Raw genomic sequence first — 24,944 nt, forward strand, 5'->3', positions numbered from 1 at the left:
TAGAAGTACATTATGGAAAATGTATTTTTATTGAATAAAAGATAATTACCTTCTGCATATATACACAAGTGGGGGACATGCAGCAAAATGTTGCAGTGTGAAGTGTTTCTTTTCAGGACTAGCCATGCCATTCCCAGGATACTCCATTCCATTCCCCTTGTTTGATATTTTGTTGGGTTTTCCAGTGGGCATTCTGGGCTGCACATGCCCAGTCCTCTTTGAGCTACATTCAGGGATTCCCCCTTAAAAATATGTGTTTCTGTAAGGTTTGGGTTTCTTCCAAGCCTTCTGATACATCCACCTTGCACATGGATGTTCTTCTCTTGATTGTATAAGGATGCACACACTGCGAATATTAAAATGTGACCCATAAACAATAGGAACATACTTCATTAGTATTTCTGGTATACAATGTATCAGTGCAGAGTAGGATGAAATTATTGGCATTATCCAAGTCACCATCTGCACTATACATTTAAATCTGCATCATTCCACTCTAAACAGCCACGGCTTCTCCCAAAGATTCCTGGGAAGTGTAGTTTGCTAAACGTGTTCAGAGTTGTTAGTAGACCCCTATTCCCCTCACAGAGCTGCAGTTCCCAGGTTTCCCTGAGAAGAAGGATTGTAGTCCTGTAAAGGGAATAAGGGCTCTTCTAACAACTCTCAACACTCTTAACAAACTTCAGCTCCCAGGATTCTTGGGCGGGGACATCCATGACTTTTTAATGTGGTATGCTACTGTTATAAAGGAAGAGTACCAATTGGGCCTTCATTTATTTCCTCTAGAGAAACTCTGGATTATTGTTAGTATGGTATTTCATCCGGTTCCACTGGGGTCCAGTCTGTAAGGTGTGCATAACTGGGCCCATTTCGCATGGCTGATAGATTCGTTGAACAAATACACCCTTAAAGGGTCCCCACAATTCACCAGCTCCAACAGATTTACACACATCTCCAGCCAGGGCTGCAGCGTAATTGATTACTGTATATGTTCCCCCTCCTTACTCAGTTCTGTTCTTTCATTTGGTATTGCTAATCGTACTGAGAGTGACCATCTGCCTTTAACAATTTTGTAAATATACATCACAAAAGAGATCTGACCCATGAAACTTTGAGATCTACGGCACAATATCATCAAAGAATCAGATGGTTCCCCCCACATTGAACAGCTGGTCTCAAAAAATTGCCTCTAATGAGGCAGCCTCCTTGAGGGAACAAATAATTAAATCTGACTCTATATCAGATGCTCTGTCAACTTTCACCCAGCTCTCCCAAGTATTTAGTAGAACCACCCACTCCATCGGGGCCCAGTATGGGCCACATGATCTCCTGCAATGATTCTGCAAAGTTTTTTGCAGATAAAGTCGCTCAGATTCAATGATATGCATAACTCTGTAAGCACAATTCCTGCTTGGTTAATTTGAAGGTCAGGAGAGTATCTGGCTTTTACTAAAAAAAGGTGGGAAAGAGGTTTCTAAATTACCCCCCCTTTTTTGCCAGAAGATGGTTATTATCGCCAATTCGGGTGCTAAAATCTCCTAAAAGGAGGAGCCTAGCCATAGGATAACTTTTCTCCATGGAGATTAAATAATTGGAAAGACGAGACCATTGGTTTGTCAGTTCCTTCCTATTTCTACATGGTGGAAGGTAAGCATTGATTAATAAAATGTTTTTTTTAAAAAATAATATTTATTAAAGTTTTGAAAGTTACAGAAAGAAAAAAGAAAAAGAATTAAACATACAATACAACCCAAAAACAAAAATATTACATATACATAACAAAAATAAAACAAAAACAGTTAAAAAAGAAAAGAAAAAAGAAACACAACCAATACTTTCAATATTATTAACTTTCTTTTGCTTGTTTCAGCGACCTCCTCACACCTCCCTTTTTTGTATTCCACTAATAAAATGTTAGACTTGGATGGATCGAGTAGCAAAGTTTGGGCTAGAGGAGAGCATGGAGCCAGATATTTCAATTTGGAGGTCAAATGAGGTTGTATGAAAAAAGCAAGGCCTGCCTGATAGTGGCCAATAGGATTGATTTTGAATGCCAGTTTGTGAAAGGTACTGAAGCCTTCTAGTACAGGACCTTTTAAAAGCCAGATTTCCTGAACGGCTAAACAGTCAAATTGGCGTAAATAATTATTTAGGTCTAGGTCTCCCTTCTTATTGCCCCAGCCTGCAATGTTCCATGACAGAATCTGATATGGTGTTGTAATACCACCCGTGGCTAGTCATTTGGTTGGATCAGGGCTGATTTGCGTCTCCTGTGTTCAGTTCCCGTCAATCTGGGATCAGGTGTCTGTGTAGTTGGAGGCAGGAGCTTAAGGGGCCTGAGGTCTTCAGAAGGCTCCAAGTGTTGGGGTGTCACCTCTGACTCAGGCGGAGGACTGTGTGATGGTTGGGGGCAAGGTGTCCAGTTGAGGGCCACCGAGAGTTCCTGTGCTAAAGATTTGGAAATGTTTGGGTCCTGTAGAATTATATTGGTGTACACACTATGTAGGATCCTAGAGTCCAATTCAAGATCTTCCTGTGTTACTGGGGGTTGGAGTAAATCTTTATTCTTTTTAATAATTTTGTTATGCAATATAACATCATGGGTGCTAGGAGGTATAGTTTCATGTCTGTGTCTCTCATTACACTTGCCAGGGGAGGGCAGCTGACTTGATTCCATTGAGACTTCATCTGTTATAGTGCAGTGTGATGATTCCAGGGGAGGCATAGAATCATATAGATCAGGGACGTCCAACTTCCAAGAGACTGCAATCTACTCCTGGAATATAAAAATGGCAGTGATCTACCCATTTTTTTTGGGGGGGGGTAACCCTAAGTTGTTGAGCTATTTTTAGGGGCGCAGGTCAACCTTGTTGAGCTTTTTTTACAAGCAAGCAATATTCGGGGGGCACATAGTTCTTTTGGGGGGAACACTAGGAATCAATAACACTAGGAATCAAAAACAATAAGCGCACTGCCGCTCTTGCCTCTGATATGGTGCTTAGGTGGACCTTGGTTCCCAGCAACGCACAACGCAGGGAAACAGACGTATGGTCTACTGCTGCACGATCACGTTGGTAGACCAGCATGGCCGGAGATCCGCGAAGCCTCCTGCCAGAATGAACTTGCCACAGCCTGTTGCCAGGGGCTTCCAAAATGCTGGTGCAGCAAGGCGCCGCTGGCAGCGGCTGAGTGACAAACAACTCTCGCCACATCAGGATGGCATATGCACAGATGCTCTTTTCCACCACAGAGGAAAATGAGTCACCCGAGGATCAACCTGTCAATCGCGGTCGACCGGTTGGACAGCCCTGATATAGATCATTTGGAGAGTTCTGCGTGCCCCATTTCTGCCCTTCTGGGATCTTATCTATTCTTATTGCCCCAGTATGAAAGAAGTCCTCATCATTAGCAGGAAGTTGAGTTTTACTTATTGGTTGTTTTAGGGGCTGCTTAATTAAATTTGAGTTTGTATCCCCAAAATCCCTGTGTCACCCTCTGTGCTTTAGAAGATGGTTTAGGAGAGGAGGTAGCTGCTCTATGTCTTTGGTAATTGCTATCATTGACAAGAAACCCATGAGTAAATACTGGAGGCTTTACTTTCAGCTGAGGGTGATTGGGGTCAGCTGTATTTTTGAGAGTATTTTTTACCCTTTTATTGCACAATGGGAAGCACCTACTCTTTCTGAAGACTCTTTTTTTTGGGGGAGGGGATGAAAGCATTCTAAGTGCATTTTTTTTACTCCAGAGTAGTGAGGAAGTTTAAGGCTGTCAGAATGTAATAATCAGTCTCTTGTAAAAGTTTTTGTTTGGGATCCACTGTAAGTTCTCTATTTCTAAATCAGTTCACTTGCATGACAAAAGTTGACTCAGGAAATTTTCAGCTGAGCTCCTCCTACTCCAGCAATTATAGTTATCTCTTTGCTCTAGAGTAGGCATGGCCAAACTTGGCCCTCCAACTGTTTTGGGGACTACAATTTCCATCATCCCTGACCACTGGGCCTGTTAGCTAGGAATGATGGGAGTTGTAGTCCCAAAACAGCTGGAGGGCCAGGTTTGGCAGTGCCTGCTCTAGAGAGGCTCAATAACACAATTGACTCTCCCAATGACATCAGTGTTGATGTAATGTGTAGTAGGGAGTATCACTTAGCTTTGTCTTGTGTCTGAAGACAATAAAACTTTGCTACTTTGAAGGAGAAGGAAGAGAGATAAAGAGGGAGGAGAAAAAAGAGGGGAGCCCAGACCTTGCTGTTGCTGCCACTTCTAAAGAGGAGAAGTAGAGCACCGGGAGGGCAAGGACACGTGGATGAGCCCAGGCCCAACCCGAGCCTACTCCATGGTGGCTAGCGCACCGAGAGCTGGCCAGGGCCCAGAGGAAGGTTGCATGACAGAGGAGACCACAGAAGAAAAGATATTACTTCTTTTGTAAAAAAAAAAAAAAAAAAAAAACCAAACAAATCATTTTTAAAATAACCTTTTCTCTCTCTCTCTCTTTTTTATAAAAAAGTGTCCCCGGATTCTTTGGGAAAAAATCTGGTAACCCGATTTCTAAAAGCCATGTCAGCCACCTTTGGTCTCATTCAGTTTGGTTGCTCACACAGCACTTCCCACTTATCTCTCTCTTGAATTGAAGATGAGCCTGGCACACCTCGTTCTGTGGGTGTCTAAATGACGGAAATATGGTAAAAACTGTCATTTTGCAACAGATGTCTACGTTATGTGGCTGCAGTAATTAAGAGAAGGATATGTTAACTATTCAGGATCTTTTTAAATTCAAACCTCTAGAAAATTTCAAGTTAAAGGGAAAATTGAATAAGAAATCAAGGATCCCATAGGATTTAACACTGGCAGTCTCTAGTCTTGATGCTATGCTTAAATAGCTGTACCACATACTATAATCAATTCTTAAGTAAATTCCATAGGTTTCACATTAAATTGTAAATTGTCACATGCATCACATTGTGTTTGTTTAAAAATATATGTGATTATATGGAATCTGACTCCAATATATTGTGAGTTTTTACAAATGTAGGAGTGCTGTATTATGTGTTTAAATTGTGTTTGTGCCTTTTCATGCTATACGGTTTTAACTGGCAAAAGGAGAGGCAGAAACATTCACCCACCCACTGGGGAGTTAATTTAATTTTCAAGCTCATTTTAAACAATTGTCCCCAGTGGCTGAAGATTTTGTTAAAACGTCTGGGATCCATCCACCACTATTCCTGCTGGGCTCTAAATGCTCCCTATCACAACATTTAGCAGTACTCCACTTATTTAAATTATTTCTTAAGCATTGAAACATTCTTATATGGTGGATCATTTCAGCAATACCACAATACACAAGGTAACAATAGAATTCAGTCCCAACAATTGACAATATTTTTTTTGTTCTTTGTTATTGGTGTGTGTCTGTCTTGAGAGACAATGGAGTGTGCTTTTGAGGGTGAAGTCAAATCTCTGCAGGAAGACGTTTTTGTTTTACATAGCAAAAAACCAAACAAAAAAACCAAACCCAAAATTGTCATGATTTGAAGGGGATGAAATACGAATATAAAAATTATGTCCAAGGCTTAGGAAATGTCACTAATTGCATTTTGGTTGTCGTCAAAGTGGCAAAGACATGGTTCTGTTTTGTGTGGGTGGGGCATGCAGAGTGAGAAAAAGGGCTATAATTTAACACTTATTTAGTCTGGAGGCAGTAGGATGTCCCCTGTACAAAATTATTTTTCAAGATCTAACGTTTGAACCCAAAATAACACTGCGGATGAGTTTTTACTTTTGCTTTTTTATTGGGCGCTATGCTATGCAGAGCCCTGGCATTCCCAGCATGCCCTTCCCTGTCTTTTCTATAGATTTTGTTTCTGGGAATAATGATATCCCAATCCCAAATATTCTCTGTCATGCCACCTTTCTGATATGTTATATCTATGTTCTCATTTAGCACTAAATAAACTTCCCCTGGTCGGGGCCAGGGATGCTCAGAAAAGAAACCACGCTGCTTAAAGCAACAAGAACTTGGAAACTGCTCCACTGATTGGCTGAGCTGATCTGACTTTGAACCACACGCTCCCCGCTTCCTCTCGGCCACTCCCCAGACCGAGAATACTCTTCTTTCCCCCTTTAATTCCCCTCGGAACAGGCCTGCACAGAGCTTGTTTGATGCTGGGGACAGGAGTCATGTTTCACCCTTTAAGTGCACCGTTGGCTGGGAGGCATGGGCTGCTCTTGGCATGGCAGTGTAAGTCCGGCAGGTCCCTGGCTGCCCCACCCCAACTCAGCCCTCCAAGGCAAGTGTACTCCAAGGCAAGGCCATCCTTCCGCACTTGCCACTTTCTGGACCTCTTGCTCAGATGATGAAGGCAGGATCTGAGTCAGTTCGTATGGGGAGAGGCGGTCCTTGAAGTACTGCAGTCCTGAGCAATTTAAGGCTTTATAGGCCAAAACCAGCACTTTGAATTGGGCCTAGGAGCTAACTGGCAGCCAGTGCAGTCAAAGCATCTTGCCCCTTTGAGCAACCTGGCTGCTGAATTGGGCACCTGCTGAAGTTTCCAAACCATCTTCAGAGGCAGCCCATATATAACGCCCAAATCTGTGGTTTGTGAGAGAATTGTTAGGAGACCCCACCCCACCCCCAGAACTACAGTCCTCAGAGTGGTCTAACAATCAATTTCCCTTTGCAGGGAACTCTGGGAATCATAGCTTGGGGGGGGGGTGAGGTATCAGCATCCATAGCAAACTACCGATCCCAAGATTTGGGGGACAATGTGACAGCTTAAAGTGGTGTGATGATGCTTTAAATGTATAGAGGGATTTATACCCCACTTTTTAATAGAGTCCTCCAGGTGGCGAACAGTGTTAGTCAAAGACAACAGATACACCAAAATACCAAACCAACCCAGCCCTAGGCAGCCCCACTGGAGCAGAGCAGCCAGATGCTCTGTCACATACGGCAGTTGCTGTAAGTTGGCTCTGTGAGAGTCAGAGAAGTATGTCCAACTGGGGCCAGCCCCATGCTGCATCTGCCTGCCCGCCCTACTCCCCCCCCTTCTTCCATGGGGATTACAGCTGAGGAAAGTCAACGTGCAATAAGGACATATCACCACGTAGAGTAGGGAGACTGGGACGGTAATATATTACGCTAGGGACATGGGTGGAACAAAGTGACATCAATATTATGACTGCAGCCCTTAAAAACAGCAACCTTAATTGGTTTATTATAAGAGTCTTAGTTAACCTATTGATTAAATTTGCATCAATATGCATAAGGGCAGGAAGACCTCCCTTATTTTTAAATAATGCATTCACAATTCCTAGAAGGTATCATTTAGAAGAGTCATTTCCTTCTATGTATATGATCCACAGATTATATAATTATTTTAAAAAGATAAATGGGACGTGCACATTCTCATAAGGTACTTCTATATGATTTTGGGCTATCCTGCCTTTCACCCTGCAGTCCATGCTGTTCAAGAGAGTCTCCTGTTCCTCGAGAATGGCTTTTCCAGGACTACAGAGGAGTCAGGGGTCGGGAAGAGAGGATAAGAAAGAATTCACACAACCTTTGGATCCAACTCAATGTTGATAAAGATTAAAATCAGCTGCTATATTAGTTGGAGGTTCCTTTTTATTCCATTTTGATTACACACTGCAGCCCTAACCCTAATTTGGATAATGCCCTTCTCATTCTCAGCATCTGACAACAATTCCTTCCACAATATAAACATGGCTCCTCTCGGATGACTTTGGCTCCCAACACTTGAAAATGCTGTAGAGATGCTATCTATCATCGCCAAAATCCAACCTTGGAAAGCATGATCCACCTTATCTCACAAGTAAAGGTGTGGGAAGGATATTCTTTCATGACTTGCAAAAGCAGCACCACACATAACAAGAGGGGAAAGGGGAAGGAAACCGACAGCCAACCACAGTTATGAGAGACAACCTGCACAGTGAACCAAGTGCCAAGACAGTTACAAATAGCCAGGTGCGTACAGAGGAATACCAATCAAGATCTCTTCCTTCTCCCTAATCTCTATAAGGTGCCACTTTTCAAATAGCGCTTCAGGGTAGCTTGATAATTGCTTCTTTTAAAATACCTAAATTAAATATACATCTGTAATGCCAGGCACATTTGTCTCATACCTTGTTTCAGCAGCATGACACTTTTTAAAGTAGTGTTGCTGATTTATTACCAATATGACTTGATTTTCAGTCATTTCTGTGATTTATAAATCAGGACTTTACATACTCTGGGTATTAAGGTCTATTTTATGAATCCCAGTTTATTTGTTAAAGAAGACTGATTTAGTGGACAGATTTATTAATCACTGCTTGGAAATTCAAGCTAAAGTCTTGGTTTAAAGTCTTACATTTCTAAATTAGATGCTTAAATCAAATTCCAATTTATACATAATGGGCTTGGTTACAAGGGATGTGCAGGGAAGTCATACATCTGCTACCTGCTTCTACCTGAGGATACAAAAATATGTCATGTTCATCACGAGTAACTTAGTTATTACCAGCCTAGCTGGAAATGAAGCTACTTTTAATCAAAATCTTGCCCCCAGTTAGAATTGCTACATCTCGGGGTCAGAAATTTCCTTCCTTACCAAAGGCTACAGCCTTCAGTCCACAGACTCCAAAGACACTTATTCTTCTGAAGTTTCATTTAAGTCAATAGAATTACTCCAGAACTATTTCAAAAGTAATTAGTATGAGACTGCAGCATAAATGGCAAATCTTTCCCCTCCATCCCAGTGCTTGGTGGCCTTGGTTGTAGTACTGTAGGAATGTGTTGTATTTTAAAGGCATGGCATCTATCTCTATCTATCTATCTATCATCTATCTATCTATCTATCTAATCTATCTATCATCTATCTATTCCCTATTGTCCGCCAGTAAGGGTTCAGGTAGCACACTCATCATGCTAAGACCCCCAGATCCAGAAAAGAAGTCTATGTCAGAAAGAATCCAGGAGGAGTTGGAAGGCTAAGCTGAGTCAGGAGGGGAGCAGCCTTAATGCTGACTGTGGGAGCCAGTCTGCTGCCACTACCATTGGCTGGTTCACTTTACCCAGCGATAGATTTCCTCCTGACGGACAGCTTGCTTATGAGTAGCAGGAAAGTGAAGCACTGGATATGATTAGGGAGCCACATGTAAAAGCCAGAGGAAGGAGATAACTAAGTGGAAGCTCTTTTCCGTCCAGCCAAAATCACGGAGTTTGGAAAGGACCCTGAGGGTCATCTAGTCCAACCACTCCAGTGCAGGAGTCTCATCTAAAGCATCCATGACAGATGGCCACCTCTGCTTAAAACCTCCAAAGAAGGAAAGTCTGCCACCTTCTGAGTTAGTCCGTTCCACTGTCAAACAGCTCTTACCAACAGTAAGTTTTTTCCTGATTTTTGGTTGGAATCTTTCTTGTAACTTGAAGCCATTGCTTCAGAAAACTGGACACACTACTCCACGTGTGGTCTGATCAAGGCAGAATACAGCTGTACTATTACTTCCCTCGATCTGGACACTATACTTCAGTTGATGCAGCCTAGAATAGCATTAGCTTTTTCCGCTGCGGCATCACATGGTTGACTCATGTTCTCCAATCTGTGAAGGTTATCTTGAATCCCAATTCTGTCTTCAGTGGCATTGACTACCCCTCCCAGTTTGGTGTCATCTGCAGATTTTATGAGCATCCCCTCAATTCCGTCATCCAAGTTGTTTATAAAGATGCTGAACTTTGGGGGGGGGGCGCTAGGGGCGCCTTGAAAGATGGCGGATATTAACATCTATCCAGCCTGCATGAGGTAATTAGAGGCTGATTATGGGGAGTAAATCAGTCTCCCTAACATCTTTCCAGGGGGGAGAGATGCAGTTTTCACCCGCTGTTGCCATAAATCACCCCCAAGTTCGGAAGAAGGAGGGGGTGAGGCACTGGGTGCATAACCCTCGGCGGGCCTCGGAACTCCTCCGAAGCTACTTCCAGCAGCGAAACTAGTTGTGTTACTTAAAAGAAAAAAAATTGGTGAAAGACAATGCACATGCTTCAAGAGAGGCAGGAGGTCTTGATCTGCTAACAATCGTACCACCGAAATGAAGAAGACTGAGACGGAAGATAACATCAAGTACTACAGACAAGCTGGTATATGGATTGGAGTAACAGAACTGAAAGGGGGGGGGGTGACTTTTTATCTTTTTCCCCTCTATGTGATTAATTAATAACCCTCCCTCTTAGAAGATCCGTCACAGCAACTAGTTGGCAAATGGGACTGAAAACAAACTGTGTGGGAATAATAAGATAAAGGTTATACTCTGTAAAGGGCTTAGAAAGAAGAAGGGCTCTCTTTTGTGACACAGTTAAAATGGAGATTCGATACGAGACCTGTGTTGCAGGAAGGTTTGGTCTTGGGGAAGGGCGAGCCGAAGATTTATTATTTTCGACGAGATTGCGATCTGGAAGGGGCAGCCCTCCTGGAAAAAGACTAATTTACGATGCAACAGGTAGGGAAAGCTAAAGAGCGAGTTTTTGGACTGTATTTCATCGGAAGACAAGATGGCGATGGCTTGCTCGAGCGGAACTGTTCGGACTATTGGGATTTACGAGAGAGCAGTATAAAGTCCACACAGAAATACAAACAAGACTGTTTTTTTTCAACCCACTTGCGGAGTAATTCGGAGGGAAAGGAAAGGAAAATGAGGAATGACAAGCATTGAGAAGAGGGGTCTGGAAATATCATTCTTAATATGAAAGTAGCAGAAAACAGTTGAGGATTGGACTCCTGCCGATTGAAAAGCATGGGTACCCCCCACAAAAAATTATAATTTGGAAAATAATTGGACTACATAATATGTATTGTTATAATTTGGACTAATTGATTTGATGTGCTTAATTTGGTAATATGAAACTTAATAAAAATTATTTTTTTAAAAAAAAGATACTGAACTTCAATAGACCCAGGGCAAAACCCTGTGGCACCCCACATGTCATTTCCCCCAGGATGACGAAGAACCATTAACAATAACTCTTGGGGTTCACTCAACCAGCTAGAAGTCCACCTAACAGTCACCTCATTCAACCCCAATTTCACCAGCTTCCCTGAAAGAATATAATGAGGGACTTGCCAAAAGCCTTACTGAAATCAAGATGCACTATATGAAAGCGGCTTGTGCAATGCCTCTTCTTCAAATTTTAATATAAGAGATCTAATGGGTTATACTAAAGCTGCACCTAGTCCACAATACAATTTCCGACAAGTGGAATTTGTTCCACCTTTCCAGCAACACCTTGGTCATTTTGATTGTGCTTTTCTGATCCTTTTCATAAACTTGCTATCCAGTAGTAATTGGATAATGTGTCAGGAAAGCCAGCTTGGCCTTATGTGTTTTACTTTCACTGATTGGAGGGTTAGATATGCAACCAGTGGTTTCCAAAGACCAAAACTGCAAAACTGGTTGGTCAAAACAGCATCAACACAGAGCAATGAACTAAAGCAGGATGTGTGGGAAACTGCTGGTCCATTACTCATGTTCATCTGTCACATGGCCTCTCCTCCTTGGCCTTCTCTGTCTCCTCTTTTCTTCAATGCTTCCTCAGCCCTGGAATAAAGCATTACAGTGATGGCAATCTGAGAAGAAGCAGGAATCCTAAGAATTTTTTCAGGTACAAATTTGTGTCTCCCTGTTTCCTTTTATAAAGTTTTCTGTACCTTGCAGATGGTCTAGTTAGGCTTCACTCTGACACCAGGGGAAGATAACTGGCAGTCTAGATACCAATCTCTTTGCCCAGCACCAGCTAGTGACCCTGATCTTTATACTGTTAATATCACAATCAGGACTTCACTTACTGTTTAATCAAAATACAAACATGAAATGTTGCATATGTCCTTGTCAGAATGCAGAGGCACCTTGAGAAGATTGGGAGGAATTCTTTCTTGTACACAGTCATACCAGCAAAAATATGCACCACATTGTAGAGAGCATGACTGCACCTTGAAAGTACATGAAAACGTTGTGTGGGGGATGTTACTTGACAAAACTTGGGTGGTGGACCTACATAGGATATCTGAAATGCAGGTGCAAATCTTTACGAATTGTGTGTGCCAACAGCAGGAGACATAAAGATGAGACTAACATTTTCCTTCGCACAAAGTGCTGGCATGATAGAGCAGGGGCTTCTGCAGTGATGTTTTGGAGCTACTTCACATCAGATGCCAAATGTTTGATTTGGAAAATCATTAGCAGACATTATCCTTGAGGTTGTGTGACTGGGGACTTGATGAGCAGTAGCAGCAGCAACCTCCCAGCCCATCCTCTTACGAAATAACTCTTCAGTGTAGAAAGCTTTCCTTTTGTGTTCATCCAGGTTCTCTGTGTTTTCTCTGCTGCAATCCCTCCACATCTGTTCAACAAGCCCATCTCCAGCTGAGAAGAAGGTACTGATAGATTGCACAGCCATGTTGCACATTCTGTTGTTCTTGGCAGTAGCTTCCCCTTTTGCAGCATCCAAAAGTGCACAGTAGCTGCAAGTGGGTTTTCAGAGCTACATTCTCTCCTGCACATTGAGACAAATTGGATGGCTTTGATATGGACCAGCACAAAAGGCGTCGAGTCTGTCCCTGGAGGCGTCAGCTGGCACTGCGCAGAACATCTTAAGCAGCACGTGACGTTCTGATGGGCTGGTGGTAGCAGAAATTAAAAGTAAGAATCGTCTCTCAGAAATTAGGACTTCAGAATCGTAGGCTTTACAAACAGATTAAAACTTAACTAAGGAGGTGATTAAATGATTAAAAGGGATCCAACACAATATGTACTGAAATCAGCAGAAAAATTGTGAAACTGCCTGTTGAACATGCAAAGCAAAATCAATGAGAGATTTCTTCTATTTATAGGAAAGGGAAACCAAGCAGACTGCAAGTTTATCCAGGTCAATCAGAGTTCTCAACTCAGCTCAGACTTCTCTAGCAGATCCTGTATTCACAGAGAATACAGCTCACAAAGAAATAAGAAGGGGCATCGAGGAAGAAAAATATTTCCTCCCCCATGAAGACCTATTGTTTTGGGTTCTGGTTCCATGCTGGAATCCTTAGCTCAGTATTTGGATTCTTTTTTGCACACCGTTTATTATAAATTTGGTGCCCAGTGTTAAAAACACTATCATTTCATTAATGGACTGAAGGTCTGAAGCCTGATAATCACACAGGTTTAATTATGCTAGATGTTAGCTCATCATATATTTCAGTGAATCTGTTTTAATTTCTCGCCCATCAGCTAATCCACCTACTCATTTCTTACTGGATCTCATTTCTTACCTGGTTCAAACACTGGCTCATGGTTTGATCATTCATGCCTCTCACGCTCGACCTCAAGCCTCACCTTTCACACACGGTTTGATGAAACCATAGTTTGACCTGTGCAGGTGTAATAAACTTGAGTTTGACCAAACCAATAAGTGAGGGAAAAGATTTTCGGTGCATCAATATATCTGATATGTATGATTGTAGACTCACACAGAGTCTGCAAAATCGGACTTCTGCAATTTAGATTTCTATAATGTCTCTGTCTCGTTCTCAAACTCTATAAAGAATTATGCTATTCTTAAAGAAACTCCTTTTATGGTTCCGTCTCTGAGTCAACTTTAATCCAGCAACCAATCCAGCCCATGAGTCTATGTCCTGAGATTGTTGCAGAGCTTAATTATAATAAATGCATGTAAAGCTTCTGGAAATCCCTTGTACCTGATTGAAGGTACACAAGCACCCCAATTTGTTATTACATGTATTCATCCCTGCAAAACAGTCTCTCAGTTTTAAATTTACACTAAATATCTCACCTCTTGCCCTCCTCCTTTTTTTTTAAGGTTACAGCTAAGCATTTAAAATTACTTTGCCCAATGTTGGAAAAGATATGCAGGAGTAGCCGTGCAATTCTTGGAACTGATTAAACCAAATCTATTTCAACTGGAAGCTGAAACACTTTATCAGGCAGAGACAGCACCTACAAAGCAAATTCAATGGAATCACCTGTGCCCCTAATAGTAATAAAGTGGAAAGCAGACACAGTACAGCTGCAACCAGAATAATAAAAGAGGTAGAGCTTCTACTCTCTATAAAGTTATTCCACCTGGAACAGCCATCTTTCTCTGAATAAATCTGCAAATAAACACAGGCTGAGTTCTTGTTAGGAGGTCCCTCTCTCATGCTCTCGTTAGGGGACAAAATCTGTCACATGCTGTCTCACTGCTTCTGCAGAGACCACAGCTACAAATGATCATGTGTGTGTGAGAGAGAGAGAGAGAGAGAGAGAAATGCAGCAAAGAACTAGAGCTGAATATTCTCAGCTTCAGATGAAATATGCTGCACATTTCAAGTTAAATCAAAGCTTTAGATATGCTTCCCAAAAGACCACATTTCTTGACCATTCTGAAACCAAACACATTACACTCCACGTATACAGACCACATGATATGCCCCAGGGACACACACCTTTCACCCTGTAGTTTGAGGTGAGGTGCTGAAGTGGGAATTTTCGCAGGTGCAAGTTCTCAAGTTATGATGCTGTGAGACTTTGAATATGTGCACCTGCCCAAATGTTCTCATCTACTTAGCTATTGGAAGTCATAGTACAAAAGGACTGTCAGGTCAGCCATGCTTGGGCCGGATTATCAGTTGAATTTAATATAACATTGTTGTGCCTTCCTTCAGCTCAAGGCATCTTACAATACCAAAGCATTTTAAAACAACAATGAAAAGACAAGCCTACATACAGTAGTGTTTGCCTCTCAGTTTTATTAATAGACCTGCATTCTAGCACCACTTCTCATGAGTAAAAGATGTAGCAGCAACTTGACCCTTTCTACATGACAAATTTAAACTATTTTCAAATCTCTTTAATTCTTAATGCTGCCTGATAATTGTAGGTCTGTGAAGGTGCTAAAGATCCAGTATCAATGTGCTACAGATTATTTGGAAAGAGTCATGATCTCTAAGCCAACCAAGTAGCCAAGCAATTGTTTTTGTAGTCGGAGTCCTTGAGCAGTAAAGATCTCTAGATATTGAAGAGAGATGCATTTTTTTAAAAAAATGCCCTGTCTAGTTTGCAGTCACAGAAGCACACATGTGAATGATAATGCATCATATAGTGTTCTATAGTTGACGAAGTTAGGTTAGCTACACAGGAAGTAAAATCACTGGCAGCAAGTCTCAGTATCCACAGTTTCAGTGCAGAATTCTCCAGCATTACCTGAACATATTGAACCTGGGATCTTTTAAATCCGAGGTTCCCAATTAACTAAGTACTGCAGACACCCTGTTTTTCAAAAGCCAACCACAGAGCCCCTACTTTGGGAAATTTTGGTATCTTTCTCCAATATCTAGAGATCCAGAAATGAATCTAGCCTGTGAAGAACAGCAACTGTGGTTATGATGAGTGCCGTTAAACACAGTTTTTAAAAGTCATCCCATGAAGGCAAAACAGGGACAATTTTTTATCAGAGTCGGGCACCAAGAAATAGAAACTGTCCCTAGTAAATAGAGACCACTGGAGCATGTGACATTTGCTTCTACATTTCTTTTGTAAGTGGCATTGCTTGGATGCCAGACAAAACAACAGGCAAGTGTTGCTGCTAAAGCTCTTATTACTTTAGTCTGCTAGAAAACCAAATAGTAAGTGGCACAATGTTAGGGGAAGGCAGAAGCAAAGGGAAGAGAGTTCTTGTTGCCTTTAAGCAGATAACTTTCCTCTCCAAATTAGATTAGGAACAGGGTTTCAAAGGAAAACAGCAGACTTGTGTAGTAGAAGAAATTGTCTGGTCATCCAGTGAGAATCCTTCCCAGTCAAGCACAAGTACAGTCTAGTGCAGCAGTTACACTTGCAAAGCGGTGGGGAACCTTTCTCCCCAAGGGCCACATTCCTTTCCAGGGGCCACATGCCATTGGCGGATGTTGCCAGAGGCTGCCACAGAGAATGCTCTCTCCAGAGCCCCTCCCCCTGAGCATCTGAGCTTGGTGAAACTGCAAAGAGGACACCACATGCAGGACAACTGGTAGCCCAAGGGAAGTTTTTTATTTGTGGCAGGGAAGCCTTTATGAAATCCATAAGCTTTTGCTTCTCTCTAATTTTAGCAAAATCATGCCTCCTGCTACCTGGTGCTTTAAATCCTGCCATTCTTGGCTGAGCCTTTCCCCCCGATAAGTGTTCACAGAATTGCAGATTTACTTGTTATTGTACAAGAAAGATTGAGAGCTGATGCACTATTACTCAGGAGTAAGTTGCACTGAGTTCTCTACAGACAGCCTGCATGGTGCCTCTCACATTTTGGTGTCCTAATTTGGGATTGTTCTTTTAAATTAGGGAAACTTTTTAGTGCCAGCAACACTGAGTATATAGTATCTCATGAAAATTATGTTTATGTGCATATTCATAACATCTGCTTTAATAGCGTTGCCACAGGAGTAAGCACAGGGCTGCAACAAGAAGTATGAATTAAAAATGCCCATGCATTATTAAGGCTGGGCATATAGAGTCTATCAAGGAGGAGGAGCAATAAGACCCTATTCTATGGATATTGATGTGTCAATAATTCTCGGGCGATTTGTATATTCATTCATGCTTCATTAAAGATTCATTGGGGTTTAATTCCAGGGAAATTCAAATATAAGGAGCATCTCTGATAAAAGAGGCAAACCTTTTAAATATCTTCCTGTGTGTTTATTTTTTAATATAATCCATCAGTAATACTTTTACAGCAAAGTGTTTGTCACTCAGCCTGAAATGTTGTTTTGTTGGTTTATTAAAGATTTATTGCTATTTTACCCAAGAGGAAAATTTACATGACATGCATTATAAACATGCATTATAAGAGCATGAGGCAGAGCTAAGGAGGACCCTATTCATTAATATGGGATTGTGCTGTTTTAAGAATGGAATGCTCTCTAAGAATCAGAGTATTTACTCACTGGGAACGGAATAAAAACAGTTCATATTTTATTCCACACTTGTGGAAATGTGACTCCTAGACCTCATGCACCAAATATTTGTAGCCTAATTCCCCCCTCCCTTTGATACAGCTTGACCAATCAACCTGGGAGGGGAGATTTAAAAGTAGGTGCAGGTCAGGCATGGAAATATGTGGGACAAATGTTTATTTAATTCAGAAGGACACATTTTGGAGGTCTTGTGAGACACAAAAAAGCATTTGGCATCATGGTATTACTATAGAGGGCGGTCTTGCCGAGGACGTCTTTTTAGATTCAGGTAGGCAATATAATAGGGACACAGGTGGCGCTGTGGGTTAAAGCCTCAGCGCCTAGGGCTTGCCGATCGAAAGGTCGGCAGTTCGAATCCCTGCGGCGGGGTGCGCTCCCGCTGCTCGGTCCCAGCGCCTGCCAACCTAGCAGTTCGAAAGCACCTCCGGGTGCAAGTAGATAAATAGGGACCGCTTACCAGCGGGAAGGTAAACGGCATTTCTGTGTGCGGCTCTGGCTCTGGCTCTGGCTCTGGCCAGAGCAGCGATGTCACGCTGGCCACGTGACCCAGAAGTGTCTCCGGACAGCGCTGGCCCCTGGCCTCTTAAGTGAGATGGGCGCACAACCCCAGAGTCTGTCAAGACTGGCCCGTACGGGCAGGGGTACCTTTACCTTTACCTTTAGGCAATATAATAAACTCCAAGTTTATTACATTAACAGAGTTTATTTGCTAGAAAAGCTTGCAAAGCACAAAGTATTAAAAAAGCAGAGCTCTCACAGTCCTTTGAACTGCTGGGAAAAACCTTCTAAGGAAGCAGCTCATCTTCCCACTCCTTCAATCTAAGGCTTGTGTTGTAAATATTTTGTTTTATTATTTATTAAATTTGTATACTACTCATCATCTGAAGATCACAGGGCCATTTAAAACATAAAAATGGAATAAAAGCACCAAATATATAACATAACAGCAACAATTAAAACAATATCCCCCTCTGATACATTTTCATACCCTACAGGAGCTATTTGAGTGCCTTAATCTCACATGATTTCACACCAAAATCTCCCCCTGAAAATGAGCTTTGCTGCAACCTTATGCAGAGCCACAAAACTCAGTCTTTTGGGTTCCATAATCTCATGTGGGTCACATGACTTGTGCAGGAGCATGGGCAGGAAGATGCACATCCCAGTTTGGGGACTCATGTTGGAGTGTATGCATTTTAAAGGCCATAGATTCGCCAAAGGCCTGGTTGAAAAGAAACATTTTCACCTGATGCCTAAAGGTGCCAGACAAAGCTCACTGGGAAGAGTATTCCACAAACGGGAGGCCACAGCAGAAAAGCCCCCATCTCATGTCACCACCCTGGAGACCTCTCGTGGAGTATGAAGAAGGGCCTCAGGTGAGGACTGCAGGGTCGAGGTCAGTTCAAATGGCGAGAGGCGGTCCTTGAAGTCCTAAGTTGTTTAAGGCTTAGGTCAAAACCAGTACTTTGAATTGGACCTGGAAACTAATTGGCAGCCCGTGGAGTTGGGACAGAATTGGCATTATATGCTCGAACTGCCTTGTCCTGTTGAGTAACCTGGCTGCCGAATTCTGCACCAGCTGAAGTTTCCAGGCTGTCTTCAGCCCCATGTACAGTATAAATGCATTGCAGTAATCTAACCTAGAGGTTACCAGAACATAGAAAAAAAGGGAAGTCAGTAAAGTCAGTAAATGAGTGAGGGGGTTTTCTGACTTGGATCTTCAGCTCTAAGACAGGGAATGACTTAGAACCATAACACTCATCCTTGTGTTGAAGGTGAAAGTTCATATTTTGAGCCTGGATGTAGAACTCTGGGTACTATGTATGTATGTATGTATGTATGTATGTATGTATGTGTGCATGTATGATATTGGGCAGATGTAACCACTGGATAATTATGCCCTTCAATACAATGGGTTTGTGAAATTACAACATCCTTCCATGACAAGAGTACCTTTGTATGCACTTTAAAAGCTGTGAATCTTTGTAGAGCTATGCAGTTTTAGCCCATCTTCCCAGCTATCCTGGATTATTTTGCAAAACACTTAGTAATTCAGTTTTGTCATAGAGGTTCACAGCATTAACACCCCAAGAGGATCTGGCCTCTCCCATAGTGACAACCTTGGATTCCAATGCAAATCTGTGTCTCCCAACTGTCCAGCCTGCAGCCTTGCAGCTCACACAACTCAATGCTCAACTGCAGACTTTGTTTTTATCTAACTACCGGCAATAGGGACGCAGGTGGCGCTGTGGGTTAAAGCCTCAGCGCCTAGGGCTTGCCGATTGAAAGGTCGGCGGTTCGAATCCCTGCGGCGGGGTGCGCTCCCGCTGCTCGGTCCCAGCGCCTGCCAACCTAGCAGTTCGAAAGCACCTCCGGGTGCAAGTAGATAAATAGGGACCGCTTACCAGCGGGAAGGTAAACGGCGTTTCCGTGTGCGGCTCTGGCTCGCCAGAGCAGCGATGTCACGCTGGCCACGTGACCCGGAAGTGTCTCCGGACAGCGCTGGCCCCTGGCCTCTTAAGTGAGATGGGCGCACAACCCCAGAGTCTGTCAAGACTGGCCCGTACGGGCAGGGGTACCTTTACCTTTACCTTTAGGGTACCTTTACCTTTACCTTTAACTACCGGCAAGTTGAGGGTGTGAGTTGGGGGGGGCACCCATTTGCTGTCTGGCACAGAGCCACTTCCTTTGTTACCTTAACATTCCATACTCAGGTCATTAACTCAGCAGGAAGCTAGGCTAACTCTTCCAGGAATTTTAATGCTTTCTGGATCCAAGAATTAGAAGGGTCTTGGCATACAGCATAACTCCCCTTTCCCCCAGAAAAACAACCTCATAACAATACATAGAAACATCCCATGTCTGAAGATACAATTTGATAGAGTTGAACAGTTTATAAATAAATTCAGCAAAGTAGATATTTTTAACTACTAATACAACAAAAACTGTTTTAGAATAATCATATAAATGGTTAGAATATGCTGGAGCCATAACTCCAAGCAAATATTTCAACCTACTGCTAATTAATCACAATCTTACTTATGGCAAATCTTGCCATAGGATTGCCCCCGAAATATTGTAAAAAACATAAACAAGCCTCTTAATATGCAAGAATTGATTATACATTTTGCTTCTTTTTGTGCTATATTTGTTATATTATACTTGCAATTACTGCAATTTATTTTCCCTTGACATTTCTCCAAATGAGGCAGTGAGTGTGTGTAGAGTGAGATGGAGCTTTATGAGGTAAATGGATCACAAAAGATTTTACTTTTCTTTTCATCACTCTGGTGGGTTGTCCTTTATTTTATACCAGTACATTCACCACAACCAAGTCACCTGTTATTCCTAAACAAACTTACAGATTTAACTGCATATTAACTTGGTAAAAAAGAGGGGCCTGAAAGTGAGCTGCTCTCCCCACTCAAAAATGGGCATGCTGCATTTATTTATTTATACAGAATTTCTATACTGCTTAACTGAAAATAATAATAATAATAATAATAATAATAATAATAATAATAATAATTTATTACTTATACCCTGCCCACTTTGGGCAGCTTCCAACAGGATATTAAAAACACAATAAAACATCAAATATCAAAACTTCTAAGCAGTTTATCTCCCTCCTCCCACCTATATTTTAGAAAGTGGTTTGTCGATGTGCTCAAGTTATTGTTGCCCAATTTGCCACAAGGGTTCCTGAGGTGGAGGAGCCAGTCTTCATCTGTGTTTCAACACTAGATGCCATTTTGAATCAAGATGGCAGACCGAACCTTGAGTTTGATGTGACTTTGACCCATTTTACATGGCAGTTCCAAACTGTGCTAATTTGGATGTTTCTGAATATATTCTACACTCAACCTTTGCATGTCATCATCACCCCTTTCCCTGCAAATGGAGCCGCAGTTCTGGTGCTCTAGACTGTTCCACCAACACAGAAGCTAGTATCTTAGCTGAGCATAGAACCTCGGCCAGTCTCTCCTCTCCTGCTGGCAGCAATCTGGAATCACAGAATCATAGAACTGTAGACTTGGATGGACCCTATGAGTCCAACCCCTGCAGTGCAGGAATGAATGCATTGCTCTTGAATGTGTTCTGGAGCTCTTGAATGCTTTGAACCTGACAGCTCATTTCACGTCTGGCCACAAGTCCCAGCCCAGGAGTATTCAACATGGTGTTCTCCGATGTCGTTGGACTTCAACTACCATCAGTAGTTAGAAGAGCACCATATTGGCTACCCATGCCCTTGCCGCTAGCTGTGGTTTGCAGCTCCTCTCCAAAGTGAATAGAAACAGATCCTGGTGCACCCACTGGCTTGTGCGACACAGATTGAATGGCTGGCCAAAGAAGAACGCCATCAAATATGTACTATCCTGGTGTCTAAAAGAAGCCCTTAGCCATGCCCCTGTGCCTCTCCTACACCACCTAGACAGAAAATAACACTCTCCCACTATTCTAACATTTCTACAGTTTGGGGGGTGGGCTTGTGTACCAGTGGGACTGCTTCTGTGCTCTGTAAACTTTGTTTTGCTGATGGCATAAGCAGCCTCAGCCACAGTGAAAATGCAACATTGCTCCTGGAGGCCCAGCCATGTTTGGAAGGGGAATGGCATGGCTGCTACCAAATACTGTATCCTTTCAACCGGATATGCCTGGGACTGAACCAGGGACTTTCTATATATGCAAAGCATATGCTCCACCACAGAAGTATTGGATATCCTTGGATTAACCACTTCTCTAGACAATTTAGTGAGGTACAGTGTAGGATTATCGCATGCAACTCCCCTGCCCCCTTTCATGGGAAAGCACCAGGTTCTCATGCACAGCACCCTAAAAAGCCTTGGCTCAATGATATTCCACACCACCCTCTTAAAAACCCCATGATATCTGCATAACTCATGATTGCATGTGTGCCACATCTTCCATCATTTTCATTCTGATGCCCCCTAGTTACAATGTATTTACTTATCCTGCATTAGAAATGTATAATATTCAGGAAGATGATTGAGAAGTGTCTGACAATAAATCAGTGAAATGGCATAAAGAGTAGAGCACTTTTGTGGAGGAAATCTGTTCACATGCAGCATGTGCATCTATGGATGGAACCTGATTAATATTTAGACGGCGAGCATTGATGAAAAATGTTTTGATTGCATTCACCGTTTTCCCCAGACCAATTGATTTCATGCACAGTGTTCATTTACCGATGCAGCCTTTCCCAGCCTCGGGTTCCCCAGTGCTACAGCTCCCATCAGCCCCAGGCAGCATGGCCCAGTGGTCAAGGAGTGTTGGAATTTTAGTCTAACAACATCCAGGGACCAAAGGCTGCACTAAGGCAACAATCAGCTAGCAGTAAGTTCCACTGAATTTAATGGGATTGATTTCTGACTAGCCAATTCCATCAGCTGCTATTTAAAATTTTAAAACATGCATGTTAAATGTAAAATACACATTCAGTGTTACATCTAGTTTGGCCCGTTGTACTCATAATTATCTTCATTTGGTCAGCAGTAGAACTGATGTGTTGAGAATTCTTTATTTTATTCTTTATTTTAATTTTTAAGAAAAAAGTCTGAATCATGTACAGAATATGTGTGGTTTGACAGATCTTTCAATTCCTCATTGTCTTTTACTACCCTCCATTTATGCACTGATGGTACATTACAAAAAGGCAACATGGATGGGACTATGATATATATGAATGCATCAAGATTCTCTCACATAATTGTGGTGTGTCTTTAACTGATATGCATGTGCACTTGTTCAAATTAATGAAGCATCACAAAACAACCTTGATGTGACTGTATCAAAACTTTGTTCTATTTTTCACAGCATTTCATGAATGTACAAGAGCTCATTTGAGCATCAATAAAGCACTATACAAAAAGGATTTTGATGTAATCTTGAGGTCTCCAAATGTTGCCCACCATCGTCTTTAATCCCCTCAGGGCCAGATTAATAAGGACCACACAACTTGAATTTCTCTTTGTTTCCCTCCCAGTTCTCTGCTTAAGTCCATTGATCATTTTGATTAGCCAGCAGCTTTTGAAGAGGAGTGGGAGAACTGCTTTCTCTCCTGGTGGCCTTCTTCTCTCCCTACCCTACCCTCTTACCTACCCTACGGGGCAGTTAGGGTAGGTAACAGCTTTTTAAAAAAATCAAATTAACAGCAAGGCTAAAGAATAGAGGAAATTATCAAGAAGAAATGGTTCAATGGAGTTTCTTAACAAATTGTGTATAAAGAGAATTGAGAACAGCAAGTATTGGAGTAGATTTTTTTTATTTTTTTTGTACTATTGTGACCATTTTGTGAAGTAAGTCCTATGAGTGCCAACAAGCAAGTTTTTCTATTCTTGGTTTTAATGTTCCAGTTAATGCATGTATGAAAGTATATAGGCAAATAATCAAATACTGATACAAACATTTTTAGTATATAGGCAAATAATCAAATACTGATACAAACATTTTTAGTTTTCTATGTAAATGTTGTTTGTGGAGAGTAAAATTTATTCATTTATTATATTTTTTTAAAAATCCCTATATATAAATATAGGAGCAGGAAAGGAGTCCTCTCATATATGTCTCCCTGTATGTAGCAAACAGTAATAAACCATGCAGGCCCACCACCCAACATATTGTGGTAAGAGGACCTGAGCGTACCTTGAACCAGAACCTATGTGCAAGTAGCCTAATAGATGTAAAGTATTAAATATTAATGCAATTAAAATTAATTTTATAAAATTTTAAATGAGTGCTTAGCACTTGGCTGGGATCCCATTGCCTTTGGCTGAAACACTGGGAGATGGGAGCCTCTTCCTGAGCAATTGAGTAGAGCAAGTGGGGCGCTGCAACAGATTGCTGCAGTGTATCCCTGCTGTACATGTGCTGCTCCTCTTCCCCCTCTGCCCCCCCCCCACTTCCCACTGCCAGGTGGTCCTTGGAAGGCTCCCCAGCAGGGAATGTGGCGTCTCCCTTGCCTTACAGGAGAAAGGAAGGGGCTCTGAATTTTTGCTTATTGTAAAAAGTGTGAGAGATACTTCATTTTGAAAATAACCAAGAACACCATAATAAAAATCCTACATAGGATGTTAAGTTTTATTACCATTTTGGTGAAATAACAAGACTAAAGAACCTAGCTAATTCAAGGGTATATAGGTTAACTGTTTTCCATCTAGAAGCATGCTCGTTTGTAATTGTTTTGTTTTGTTGAAGTTTCTAATCTCTGTGATAAAAATTCTATGCCAATAAACCATGGAGACTGTTGCCTTCTGTCCTGAATGACATAAATCTTCGTTTTTAAGTACTTGGAAAATACACAGAGAAGAATATCAAACAGCAATAATTTAATTCACTACATACCTTTTAAACAGATTACACCATTCTTGCAGGATAGATATTTAATCCCATTGAAATTGTGATTACACCCTCCTTGCATATCAATTTTTGCTTTAGTGATCTCCCTCTCTAAACCTACTTAACTGTAATTTCTCTCTCTCTCTCTCCCACCCCCACCCCCCGCTTCTTTATTTTTTAGCTAATTCCTGCTCTGCAATTTCAGATACAAATTTCCGGAAGACATATATTGTTGGCTCTCTGCTGTGATAACGACGCCAGATTTATCACTATGCTCTCAGCTAGAACTGCTAGTACTTAGGGACCTGGAGTGCTCCATTTCATATTGATGTCCACTTCCTCAGTAAACGAAGTTCTTTTCTGAAGAGAATATCTATTAAATATAAAGAAGCTATTCTGAACTCATTACAAAGATGAGGAGTGGTACCCATTTATTCCCTCTGCCAGTGCAGGGATGCCCTCCAGAGATGCTCATGTCCTTTCAGAGGGATGTTTTGGTATGAGGGTGATCAGCTCTGTAACTGAGCTGTATACTATTGCTGTGTGTTCACTGATACTGTATATAAATCTTGAAGTTATAAGAATATGTAAAGGCAAGATCAGAGGTAGGATATT

At 41.8% G+C, this 24,944-nt stretch overlaps 1 long non-coding RNA gene across 1 annotated transcript; it reads left to right on the forward strand.

Moving 5' to 3' along the window:
- Positions 1–6,027: 6,027 nt before the first annotated feature.
- Positions 6,028–24,928, forward strand: LOC307214502. The gene is made up of 4 exons (XR_013838164.1): positions 6,028–6,235; positions 7,688–7,981; positions 11,585–11,650; positions 24,511–24,928. It is a non-coding gene; the product is annotated as an uncharacterized lncRNA (long non-coding RNA).
- Positions 24,929–24,944: the final 16 nt, after the last annotated feature.

The sequence above is a fragment of the Podarcis cretensis genome (genome assembly GCF_951804945.1).
Source record: "Podarcis cretensis genome assembly, chromosome: 4".
Classification (NCBI taxonomy): Eukaryota; Metazoa; Chordata; class Lepidosauria; order Squamata; family Lacertidae; genus Podarcis; species Podarcis cretensis.